At 42.1% G+C, this 14,161-nt stretch overlaps 1 protein-coding gene across 2 annotated transcripts in view; it reads right to left on the bottom strand.

Moving 5' to 3' along the window:
• Positions 1 to 14,161, bottom strand: part of hdac4 (histone deacetylase 4) — a 193,446-nt gene that overhangs the window by 33,818 nt on the left and 145,467 nt on the right. The gene's annotated exons all lie outside the window — the stretch shown is intronic.

Here is a 14,161-nt window from a genome sequence, read left to right as displayed (position 1 = left end):
CACTCCACCCTTTCCTAAGTGCAATCAAAACCACAAAATCCGGATCAGCAAATGATGAGGAGAAAATGGAAGAACAATTCATTATATGCCTGTTTAATGGGGATCTGGCATTCTAAAGTAGATTTCCCTGCCGTATTCCTATTATGTGACTCATGTCAAGTGAGGGAAAAGTCAGTACAAAAAGTGATACATAGGATAGGATAGCACTTTGTTGTTATTGCACTTAAAAAGTACAACGGAGTGACATTTTCAGCACAGACCCGTTCAAGAGCAGACATACAGTCGTGGTCAAAAGTTTACATACACTTGGAAAGAACATAATGTCATGGCTGTCTTGAGTCTCCAATAATTTCTACAACTCTTATTTTTTTGTGATAGAGTGATTGGACCACATGGTGTTCCTGGGATTAAAAGCCTCACTTTTTCTCCTCCAAACATATTGCTGGGTACTGTGGCCAAAGAGCTCAATTTTTGTTTCATCTGACCACAGAACTTTCCTCCAGAAGGTCTTATCTTTGTCCATGTGAGGTCAGATTAAACCATACTTGCCAACCTTGAGACGTCCGATTTCGGGAGGTGGGGGGTGGGGGGCATGGTCGGGGTGGGGTGTGTGGTTGGGGGCGTGGCTAAGAGGGTAGGAGTATATTTACAGCTAGAATTCGCCAAGTCAAGTATTTCATATATATATATATATATATATATATATATAATAAATATATATATATATATATATATATATATATATATATATATATATATATATATATATATATATATATATATATATATACATCTAGAATTCACTGAAAGTCAAGTATTTTCTTATATATGTATGTATATATATATATATATATATATATATATATATATATATATATATATATATATAAGAAATACTTATATATATATATATCAATCTATCTATCTATCAAGGGGGACAGAGACAGCACACAGTGCATGTGGATCACATGTTACCATGGCGAGAAAACATGGAGAGACTGCCAGTTATCTTGTCTCCACCAGTTGCAGAAAATGTGCCATCAGTACAACTGGACAGTGCTGTTTCAGTTCCATCATCAGGACCATCAGTGAGTCAGACACAAACTAGTCTCATCATTGAACCAGATTCAAGGGCTGCTGAGTTGCCATCATCAGAACCCAGATCACCCACAACAAAAACCCCACCAGTGATCCACAGGTACCCAGAAAGGTTTCGAGTACCACCAAAAAAACTGAATCTCTGAAGACAGTATACAAATCTGTGTTAAAGGTGTACAAATACTGTTTGTATGATAAGCATGTTATTGTTTACAAATGAGGGTTAAGAGTTCAGTACTATAAAAAAAAAAGAATGTGGCTTAAGTACAGATTTTTATTTGAGCTGCTGCATTTTTTGGTTGGGTTGTTTATTTCTTTTAAGTATCGTCTACATTTCTAAAAGGGGAGGAATGTCATAGAGTTATCTATGTTTGTCTGTTGCCATCTCCTGGTGAATGTTGGCTATAGCGTACTGGGGTTACTTTTTTGTTGGCCAACGATTTACGTGGTGTTGCGCACCTGACGTCAAGTGTGTGAGTCTGTTCTGAAGTCTACAGTAAAGAGACGTACTTCATCACCTCGCCGGTTTATTGCCTCCAACTCAATATATTACAACAACATTGCTCCATGCGGACCTGGAGGGTCCACATGGAGCTGGAGGGGGCGTGGCCTCCAGGTCCGCCTGAATTTCGGGAGATTTTCGGGAGAAAATTTGTCCCGGGAGGTTTTCGGGAGAGGCGCTGAATTTCGGGAGTCTCCCGGGAAATCCGGGAGGGTTGGCAAGTATGGATTAAACAAAAATTGAGCTGTTTGCTACTGTCAAGCATGGTGGTGGTATAATGCTCTGGGTCTATTTTGCTGCCAATGGAACTGGTGCTTTACAGAGAGTAAATGGGACAATGAAAAAGGAGGATTACCTCCAAATTCTTCAGGACAACCTAAAATCATCAGCCCAGAGGTTGGGTCTTGGGCGCAGTTGGGTGTTCCAACAGGACAATGACCCCAAAACACACGTCAAAAGTGGTAAAGGAATGGCTAAATGAGGCTAGAATTAAGGTTTTAGAATGGCCTTCCCAAAGTCCTGATTTTAACGTGTGGACAATGCTGAAGAAACAAGTCCATGTCAGAAAACAAACACATTTAGCTGAACTGCACCAATTTTGTCAAGAGGAGTGGTCAAAAATTCAACCAGAAGCTTGTGGATGGCTACCAAAAGTGCTTTATTGCAGTGAAACTTGCCAAGGGACATGTAACCAAATATTAACATTGCTATATGTCAGTGGAGGCAGGTGAGGCGGGGCCTCACCTGCCATCATGGAAAGAGAAAAAATGTAAAAAGAAAAACAAATAATTAAATTGTTATATGTATCCAGTGATTATACTATAACGTTATTTTCCATTTAACTTCACCAGTTTTAGATTATATTTATTCAAAATCGCTGAATTTTCACATTTGCCGTTCAAATACTGAGAAGAGACTTGAGTCAGCAGCCAGTTGAGGCACGTCACTGAGTTGTGCCTCACCATGGATTGCACAATGACTCGGCTAACTGCTGGCCTGCTGTGCAGTGAGACCGTATTGCTATATGAACTATATTATACATTTCCATAGTTTAGTTAGCTGAGGTATATAATGTACAGTGTATTTTGTCAACAACTGTATGTGTGTAACGTATTTCTTGTGCTGAGCAATCATAAAACTGCTGCGAAGACGCACTGTGTGAGGCTCGCAGTAATCCCACCTCCTGGTGCCGGTTAATGCACCCCCGCGCAGAATGCACCCCCCGACGGGAGCGCCACACCAACCAAAGCCTACACCCAAACCCTCCACGTGCAAGACCGAATCCACCCAAAAAAAGTCACTTAACAAGAAGCCGAAAAGTGCAAAAACAACAATGCTCGCGCCGGAAGAGCCGTGAACGACTGCAGGGACACAACATTATGTACACCTGCAAACTGCAGCACGGATTTCATATTTCATTCATTCACAACTCCTCCAACATGAACACCACTGTTCCCGCACTTATAAGTAAAGGTAAGACCATAATAACGTTTTTTTTAATTAATTGTGCTTTTTTGTGTGCTACAGTTTGTATGTGTAAAGTTAAAGTTAAGTTAAAGTACCAATGATTGTCACACACACACTATGTGTGGTGAAATTTGTTCTCTGCATTTGACCCATCCCCTTGATCATCCCCTGGGAGGTGAGGGGAGCAGTGGGCAGCAGCGGCGCCGCACCCGGGAATAATTTTTGGTGATTTAACCCCCAATTCCAACCCTTGATGCTGAGTGCCAAGCAGGGAAGAATGCTGGTATGAGCTTTTAAACATAACCCGTTAACTGCTGCCAATCAAATGGTGAATAAGATACTCTTTAGGGTTCATATGTTTGTAAATCTGACTGTGATGAAGTCAGTGCCTCACCAGCCATGAACCTCACCGCACGTCACTGCTATATGTATACTTTTGGTCACATTTTCAGTAGACCCATAATAAATTCATAAAAGAACCAAACTTCATGAATGTTTTTTGTGACCAACAAGTATGTGCTCCAATCACTCTATCACAAAAAAATAAGAGTTGTAGAAATTATTGGAACTCAAGACAGCCATGACATTATGTTCTTTACAAGTGTATGTGAACTATATATATATAAAATATAAAATAAAATATTATATATATATATATACATATATATATATATATATATATATATATATATATAGAGAGAGAGAGAGAGAGAGAGAGAGAGAAAGAGAGAGAGAGAGAGAGAGATGATAAAGAATCGTCATTCTCTCGTTTTACTTCTTTAACCACAAACACACATGAAAAGGGGTCCTTGTTTAGTGAAAACAATACCACATGCATTTCTAGAAATGGTCATTGGGAAAATTTGGAGGCAGTAATACACGATCCTTCAGGAGAAACAGTTATAATTGCATGTGTGCAAAGTACAGGAGATACTTCTAAAAGTGGACGGGCGTGGTGAATGACAACTGTTTGTGTGCAAACATTGCATGCGGCTTATAGAGAGGGGAATGTACAACTGTACAACACTGAGTAGGTGCACAACTGTAATACTAGACCATGAAAATGAGCAGGCGTATGTTCTCTCGCTTAAAATAATGAGCCAAAATTTTAATTGGCTATGAACACACATTTATTGGACATGTTGTGTTTTGGCAGGAAGGCTCGGTAGGGTTCCAGTGTTGGTGTTTGTGGGTGAGATACTTGCTCTTACTGTGGGGGGCAACCATATTTTTGGTTGTTGACCACCAAATTATAACCCTTAACTAGGCCCACCCCACCACAACATAATAGTCATATCTGTACACAGCTGTCTAGGGAAGGAAGGAGGTATTATTAGAAACTTGTTGGACACAGATTGGGTATGTTGTCGCATGTTACAATGCATCTGGCAGCATTACAGAACAAACAACAAATAAGATTAAGGATTAGAATGGTAGATGGAATTAGAGAGAAAAAAGGGTGATACAACTATTATAGACTGAAGACTTTGTTTATAATTTAGGAGATACGAAGGGAATAAGCGGTAGAAAATGGATGGATGTCGATAAATGCTTTAAAATGTAATATCGGGAATTATCGGTATCGGTTTCAAAATGATCGGTATCGGTTTCAAAAAGTAACATTTATGACTTTTTAAAGCGCCGCTGTGTACACGGACATAGGGAGAATCACAGAGCGCCAATAAACCTTAAAGTCACATAACAAGTGAATGCAACGCATATTTGGTCAGCGGTCATACAGGGAACACTGAGAGTGGCCGCATAAACAACTTTAACAATGTTACAAATATGCGCCACAGTGTGAACCCACACCAAACAAGAATGACAAACACATTTCGGGAGAACATCCGCACCGTAACACAACATAAACACAACAGAACAAATACCCAGAACCCCTTGCAGCACTGACTCTTCCGGGATGCTACAATATACACCCCCCGCTACCCCCCCCCCCCCTCCCCCCACCTCAACCCCGCCCACCTCAACCTCCTCATGCTCTCTCAGGGAGAGCATGTCCCAAATTCCAAGCTGCTGTTTTGAGGCATGTTAAAAAAAATAATGCTCTTTGTGACTTCAATAATAATTATGGCAGTGCCATGTTGGCATTTTTTTTCCATAACTTGAGTTCATTTATTTTGGAAAACCTTGTTACATTGTTTAATGCATCCAGCGGGGCATCTCAACAAAATTAGGCATAATAATGTGCTAATTCCATGACTGTATATATCGGTATCGGTTGATATCGGAATCGGTAATTAAGAGTTGGACAATATCGGAATATCGGCAAAAACGCCATTATCGGACATTTCTAATATATATATACAGACCTATGTAAGCGTCAATATATACCTTGATGTTGCAGAAAAAGACCATATATTTTTTTAACCGATTTCCGAACTCTAAATGGGTTAATTTTGTCGAATTAAACGCCTTTCTATTATTCGCTCTCGGAGCACATCGGGAAGCAATCCGCCATTTTCTCAAACACATTACAAACACCGAGTCAAATCAGCTCTGTTATTTTCCGTTTTTTCGACTGTTTTCCGTACCTTGGAGACATCATGCCTCGTCGGTGTGTTGTCGGAGGGTGTAACAACACGAACAGGGACGGATTCAAGTTGCACCAGTGGCCCAAAGATGCGAAAGTGGCAAGAAATTGGACGTTTGTTCCGCACACTTTACCGACGAAAGCTATGCTACAACAGAGATGGCAAGAATGTGTGGATATCCTGCGACACTCAAAGCAGATGCATTTCCAACGATAAAGTCAAAGAAATTTGCGAGCGGATGAGGGTATGTCTACAGAATATATTAATTGATGAAAACTGGGCTGTCTGCACTCTCAAAGTGCATGTTGTTGCCAAATGTATTTCATATGCTGTAAACCTAGTTCATAGTTGTTAGTTTCCTTTAATGCCAAACAAACACATACCAATCGTTGGTTAGAAGGCGATCGCCAAATTCGTCCTCGCTTTCTCCCGTGTCGCTGGCTGTCGTGTCGGTTTCGCTTGCATACGGTTCAAACCGATATGGTTCAATAGCTTATAAATGATAAATGGGTTGTACTTGTATAGCGCTTTTCTACCTTCAAGGTACTCAAAGCGCTTTGACACTACTTCCACATTTACCCATTCACACACACATTCACACACTGATGGAGGGAGCTGCCATGCAAGGCGCTAACCAGCAGCCATCAGGAGCAAGGGTGAAGTGTCTTGCTCAGGACACAACGGACATGACGAGGTTGGTACTAGGTGGGGATTGAACCAGGGACCCTCGGGTCGCGCACGGCCACTCTTCCACTGCGCCACGCCGTCCCTAGCATCAGTTTCTTCTTCAATTTCGTTTTCGCTACCTGCCTCCACACTACAACCATCCGTTTCAATACATGCGTAATCTGTTGAATCGCTTAAGCCGCTGAAATACGAGTCTGAATCCGAGCTAATGTCGCTATTCCTTGCTGTTCTAACCGCCATGTTTGTTTGTATCGGCATCACTATGTGACGTCACAGGAAAATGGACGGGTGTATATAACGATGGTTAAAATCAGGCACTTTGAAGCTTTTTTTAGGGATATTGCGTGATGGGTAACATTTTGAAAAAAACTTCGAAAAATAAAATAAGCCACTGGGAACTGATTTTTAATGGTTTTAACCCTTCTGAAATTGTGATGATGTTCCCCAGCAATGTCAGCTAAGATTTATCTGAGAGCCATAAGCAGTCATCAAAATAGCCACATCTGGCTCGAGACCCATAGGTTCCCTACCCCTGCCCTAACCCAAGCCCTAAACCTAACCTCCTAACCCTGTACAGGACCCAGTTTCACTCCTATACATGATTACGAAGAAACTGTAGGATTATTAAAATATGATAATCCACAACTATTAGATGTATCACTACGCCTTTTGAATGGCGGATTCAGGTTACAATCACACACCCTAATAAGCTTTCCGAGGGTGCAGTGCACACCAAAGCAGCCAACAAAAACTTAAATAGCAAAGCTTCAGGGCTTCCCCTCAGTTCATAAAAAAAAAGGAAAGGAGAACGGGAGACAAAAGAGGGAATGAGAGTAAAAGAAAAAAATAAAACACTCACACACGCACACTTCAAAGCCATGTCATCTGGTTCTGCGGAGAGCTGTTTTGAATTAGGTTTAATTCTCCTCCCCTCCTTATGGTGAACGAGCAAGTGAAAGGAGGTGAATGAGAGAGAGGGCGCTTCTGGTATTCATTAGACCCAATATTCTTATCTTTTTTCTCTCTGCTTTCTTGCGGCTCAAACTTGATCCCCTGCAAAAGCTACGTGGCACAGGCCAGCGGCAGAGGAAGAAGGCGCAGACCGCAAGGTATGCATCCCAAAAAGTGGAGTAAGACAGCACTGCAACACAGATGAACAAAAGTGAAGTGGAGAAAACACAAGTTTGTGCCCCCTTGGGACGGAAAAATATTACAATTAAAGTACTTGCAAATATGAGATATCCTATTACTGCCAAGGTGCCTTTGGGCAAGACACTCAGAATTATAAACACAATTGATATGCAGGTATCAGTGTATTGTTAAGTGTTGTGGTGCAATATCATTGGTATTTCTGTAGTATGCTTCTGCAAAGCAGGAGGCTCAATTATTAGACAATTTAGTATCTGGATGACTGTAACGTGTGCAGAAGAGCTATGACTTGTTGAGACAGGTGTCCTTCACAGACTTAAACATTATTCAATAATGCAACGGCCTACAGAAAAGAATGGGGTCTCAAACCATAATAAGAATCCAGACCTCATGCCCCCGAACCACTCAAGCTACTAGATCAGGGGTGTCCAACTCAAATACAGAGTGGGCCAAAATTTAAAACTGAACAAAGCCGCGGGCCAAGGTTGAACAAATTAACCTTTTAATAGGGACCCAAACAAGTTTTGCATTGAATATTGAACAAGCAAGGCTTATATAACTTTATAGTGACATGCAAAATCGAGTTTCAAATAATAATAATAATAATTTAAAAATATCAATGGCATATCAAATACAATTTAAATAAAAATGTAATGCCTCTTTTCTATTTGCAGCCTTCTGAGGTAAATATCAACATTAACTTTTTCCACAGGCTAATAAATTAGAAAATCAAATAACAATTAATAAACCAACCATTCAGGACTTTAAACTGCTCAGTTTGCGACACACTGATCTAATCTGATGTGCCCAAGGCAGATACCTGCCATCTTTTCTTGGATGCTAGTTCATTAATGTCGGGGTTCAGGCATCTTTCATTATCGAACAAAGGTGTTCATCAGTCATTATACCTCGTAGTCCACCCGGACCACAGTTTTGGGGGCGTGCTTTAAAGGCACTGCGTTTATCGTCCTCCACGAGCTGTCGTCACGTCTGCTTTTTGTCCATTCCAACAACGTGCCGGCTTGATCACAAAATATGTGCTACTTCAGCACGCACACACATGTAAATGCAACGCATACTTGGCCAACAGCGATACAGGTTTCACTGACGGTGCCCGTATAAATAACTTTAACACTGTTAGAAATATGCGCCACACTGAACCCACACCAAACAAGAATGACAAACACATTTCGGGAAAACATCCGCACCGTAACACAACATAAACACAACAGAACAAATACCCAGAATCCCATGCAGCCCTAACTCTTCCGGGCTGCAATATACACCCCCGCTACCACCAACCCCCCCCCGTGCGTCGGTTGAGGTGGGCGGGGTTGGGGGGAAGAGTTAGGGCTGCATGGGATTCTGGGTATTTGTTTTGTTGTTTATGTTGTGTTACGGTGCGGATGTTCTCCCAAAATGTGTTTGTCATTCTTGTTTGGTGTGGATTCACAATGTGGCGCATATTTCTAACAGTGTTAAAGTTATTTATACAAGCACCGTCAGTGTGACCTGTATCGCTGTTGGTCAAGTATGCTTTGCATTCACGTGTGTGCGTGCTGAAGCCGCACATATTATGCGACTGGGCCAGCATTCGCTGGACTGGGTGAAAAGTAGACGTGACGATTTTTGGGAGGGGCACTGAAATTTGAGAGTCTCCCGGGAGGGTTGCCAAGTATGAGAATTAGCGGTGAATGCGGTGTTACCGCGGCACCGCCGCTGAATATAATCGGCGGGCCAGCTCTAGTGTTAATTTGATATTGCCTCAAGGGCCAAGTTTGGCCCGCCGGCCAGAGTTTGACACCCATGTACTAGATGGTTCGATTAGTCTTTCACCTGTACTACTTGTCGAGAAGATCTTGTCAATTCAGTTGAGACACCAGTTTTATTAATTCCATGTTCTTAGACTTCGAAGAACAATGCAAATGAGAGGCTAATAGAAAGTTAAAGGCCTACTGAAATACGATTTTCTTATTCAAACGGGGATAGCAGGTCCATTCTATGTGTCATACTTGATCATTTCGCGATATTGCCATATTTTTGCTGAAAGGATTTAGTAGAGAACATCGCCGATAAAGTTCGCAACTTTTGGTCGCTGATAAAAACGCCTTGCCTGTACCGGAAGTAGCAGACGAGTAGCGTGACGTCACAGGTTGTGGAGCTCCTCACATCCGCACATTGTTTACAATCATGGCCACCAGCAGCGAGAGCGATTCGGACCGAGAAAGCGACGATTGCCCCATTAATTTGAGCAAGGATGAAAGATTTGTGGATGAGGAAAGTGAGAGTGAAGGACTAGAGGGCAGTGGGAGCGATTCAGATAAGGAAGATGCTGTGAGAGGCGGATGGGACCTGATATTCAGCTGGGAATGACTAAAACAGTAAATAAACACAAGACATATATATATACTCTATTAGCCACAACACAACCAGGCTTATATTTAATATGCCACAAATTAATCCCGCATAACAAACACCTCCCCCCTCCCGTCCATATAACCCGCCAATACAACTCAAACACCTGCACAACACACTCAATCCCACAGCCCAAAGTACCGTTCACCTCCCCAAAGTTCATACAGCACATATATTTCCCCACAGTCCCCAAAGTTACGTACGTGAGACTTTTTGAGACTTTTATTAGTAGGTTGCACAGTGAAGTACATATTCCGTACAATTGACCACTAAATGGTAACACCCGAATAAGTTTTTCAACTTGTTTAAGTTGGTGTCCACTTAAATTGATTCATGATACAGATATATACTATCATATATACTATCATCATAATAAAGTCATCACACAAGATAATCATCAGGGTGTATACATTGAATTATTTACGTGACATGCACATAGCGGCACGCACGTACGGGCAAGCGATTAAATGTTTGGAAGCGTACTCACGGTACCGTGTCTGCGTATCCAACTCAAAGTCCTCCTGGTAAGAGTCTCTGTTGTCCCAGTTCTCCACAGGCCAATGGTAAAGATTGACTGTCATATTTTGGCAATGTAAACAATGAAACACCGTGTTTGTGTTGCTGAAGTCAGCCGCAATACACCGCTTCCCACCTACAGCTTTCTTCTTTGCTGTCTCCATTGTTCATTGAACAAATTGCAAAAGATTCACCAACATAGATGTCCAGAATACTGTGGAATTTTGCGATGAAAACAGACGACTTAATAGCTGGCCATCATGCTGTCTCAAAATGTCCTCCACAATCCGCAACGTCACGCGCTGACGTCATCATACCGAGACGTTTTCAGCAGGATATGTCGCGCAAAATTTAAAATTGCACTTTAGTAAACTAACCTGGCCGTATTGGCATGTGTTGCAATGTTAAGATTTCATCATTGATATATAAACTATCAGACTGCGTGGTCGGTAGTAGTGGGTTTCAGTAGGCCTTTAACCAGTTGGCCTTCTTCCAAAATAAACGTATTACGGTAAGCAATCACATAAACACCATGAAAACGCATTATTATGTATTCATAATTCCTTAAAATGTACGAGTACTGACACATAATAAATTGGTTGCATCTGTTTCGTTGATTTGATGATTGCGCATTTCTGAAACCAATGTGCTGAGACGACTGCACACCTGTCTGATACATCTTGGTGTTGTTGCACAAAACTAATATGCAGGGATGCACTGATATGAAAATGATTGTGAGAAACCGAAAATGAGGAAACAAAGGCCCAAAACCGAAACAACTAAATACATTTAGAAAAAATATTATTGCTATTGCATTTATGACTATCTGACTGACTTCACTCAACTTAAGGCATTGCAATTGCACAAATTAATATTTATCTTTCAAAGAAAAAAACAATTATAAAATAAAAATGACATGACATATTTAAATATATTTTATAATAATAACAAAATGATAAAGGATTGTCGAAATACCGAATGGCGCCAGACACTGAGTGAACGCCCGAGAAGAGGTCAACAGGAATTGTTGTTACACTGCAGCGAAACTAGACATCTATCCATCCATCCATTTTTCTACCGCTTGTCCCTTTCCGGGTCGCGGGGGCTGCTGGAGCCTATCCCAGCTGCATTCGGCCGGTAGGCAGTGTACACCCTGGACAAGTCGCCACCTCATCGCAGGGCCAATGCAGATAGTCATTGGATAAATGCTCGGCTTTGTCCCGCCCGTCGGACACTGAGCGTCTCTGGGAGTCTATGGACAGTGGGCTGGCCTGGACGGTACATGGTGATTGGATGATCTGTCTGAAGCTATTGATTGTCAGCTAAATGAGCGAATCAGCAATTTTGGAATACAAATCACTGCCAGAGCATTTTTCAAGTTACATTCCATCGTTTCGAGTTGATCTGAAGACTTTTTCAATCCTTTTAGTGACTTTTACTTTAATAAAAACAACTCGTGAAAAATACAGAATATTTTTCTGGTGTTATTGGAGACTGTACTGATGTTTGGAGAATTTATGTCGCTAACTTCCATAAAGGAGCGTGGTTACAGCGGTTTTCAAAGCTCCGTGTCCCAACGACGGACAGCTTTTTTCAACATGTTTTAAAACGACGCCAACGCAGATTGGCGCGTTAGTACCCCAGATCTCCCCGAAAGGCGGCGGCGTTTTCTCCCAAGATTGCCATGAAAAATGTAACATGTTTATTTTTTGCAGTCTTTGGCAGACCACGGCAAATTGCCAAGCTGCCATGAACAGCCATCGAACCGGCAATGTGCAAACGCCCCTTTAAGAGTTCCACGTTACACGTTTTGCAGAAGGCTGTCCGCGGGTCTATCTCGGGTATAATAAGGTAAGTCTACATTGTAGACACGTTGCCCACACTCCACTCCAGACATTTGCTTTACGTCACTGCTGTTTCGGTAATACAAGTTTTCAGTGCCCGGGTGACATCCGGTCTGGAGCTGCTTCCATCAGGGCGTTGCTTTGTAAGCCATCACACCACGCGTTGTTGAGTGGGGGTATGTACATGGGTGCATGTATTGTCTATAAGCCTGGAGGTCATCCCAGTTTTTCAAAGTGAGGGAAGGAATTTTCAGGGCGCCTTTTGCTAAACTGGTTTCGCTGTGGTGTTTTCAGCAAGGCCTTGCCAAGGCCGTTGCACAGGCAGTCGAATCATTGATGAGAATTGTTTTTGGTTGCAGACTGGAAAGCTTCTCCGATATGTTATCCAATTTGTGATTCAATTCCGAGATTGTCGAAGTCTGAGGGCTCACAGCTCAGCCCATTTTGACCATCGCAACAGGCAGCCTTTGGACTCCTTGATAGGCTGCCATCGTCTTCAGAATTTGTCAACAGACTAGACCAACGCTCACTCCAATCAGCAGATGACCTGATATCACAATTCCAAATAGATATATAGCTGAATTTTTTTTCGAAGGAAATAACTGCCAGTCTCAGGACTCGCCACTTCTCCCGAGAGCATACTTGCCAACCCTCCCGGATTTTCCGGGAGACTCCCGAAATTCAGCGCCTCTCTCAAAAACCTCCCGGGACAAATTTTCTCCCGAAAATCTCCCGGAATTCAGGCGGAGCTGGAGGGTGCTCCAGCTCCATGCGGACCTGAGTGGCGTGTCAACAGCCTGTTCTCACGTCCGCTTTCCCACAATATAAACAGCGTGCCTGCCCAATCACGTTATAACTGTAAAATGATCGAGGGTGAGTTCTTGGTTTCTTATGTGGGTTTACTGTTAGGCAGTTTCATTATCGTCCTCCCAGCACGGTAACAACACACAACAACAGCAGTCACGTTTTCGTCTACCGTAAAGCAGTTCGTCTGCCGTAAACAGCAATGTTGTGACACTCTTAAACAGGACAATACTGCCATCTACTGTACATGCATATGTGACAATAACATCTACGGCTTTTAGAGAGTGCAGTGCACAACTGCTATACTATATATATATGGCTAGAATTCACTGAAAGTCAAGTACACATACATATATATATATATATATACATATATATATATATATATATATATATATATATATATATATATATATATATATATATATATACCGTATTTTCCGCACTATAAGGCGCACCTAAAAACCACAAATTTTCTCAAAAGCTAACAGTGCGCCTTATAACCCGGTGCGCTTTATTACGATTCATTTTCATAAAGTTTCGATCTCGCAACTTCGGTAAACAGCCGCCATCTTTTTTCCCGGTAGAACAGGAAGCGCTTCTTCTTCTACGCAAGCAACCGCCAAGGTAAGCACCCGCCCCCATAGAACAGGAAGCGCTTCTTCTTCTACTGTAAGCTACCGCCCGCCCCCGGAAGAAGAAGAAAAAACGCGCGGATATCACCGTACGTTTCATTTCCTGTTTACATCTGTAAAGACCACAAAATGGCTCCTACTAAGCGAAAAGGATCCGGTTCATAAAAACACGCAATCTCTCCATCCGCACACGGATTACTACCGTATTTCACAGCAACTGATATTCCTGTGAACCGCACTGTGGAACGGGAGCACGTACGGTGAATATTCGCACCACAGGGAATGAGAAGTCATCCTTCACTGTGGTTCTAGCTTGCCATGCTAACTTCCACCCATGGTGATATTCAAAAGGAAGACCTTGCCAAAAGAGACCTTTCCAGCCGGCGTCATCATAAAAGCTAACTCGAAGGGATGGATGGATGAAGAAAAGATGAGCGAGTGGTTAAGGGAAGTTTACGCGAAGAGGGCGGGTGGCTTTTTTCACACAGCTCCGAA

This window comes from Nerophis lumbriciformis, linkage group LG31, assembly GCF_033978685.3.
Source record: "Nerophis lumbriciformis linkage group LG31, RoL_Nlum_v2.1, whole genome shotgun sequence".
NCBI classification, from domain to species: domain Eukaryota; kingdom Metazoa; phylum Chordata; class Actinopteri; order Syngnathiformes; family Syngnathidae; genus Nerophis; species Nerophis lumbriciformis.
The sequence above is the reverse complement of the archived record's forward strand: the minus strand, read 5'-3'. Positions and strand labels throughout refer to the sequence as shown.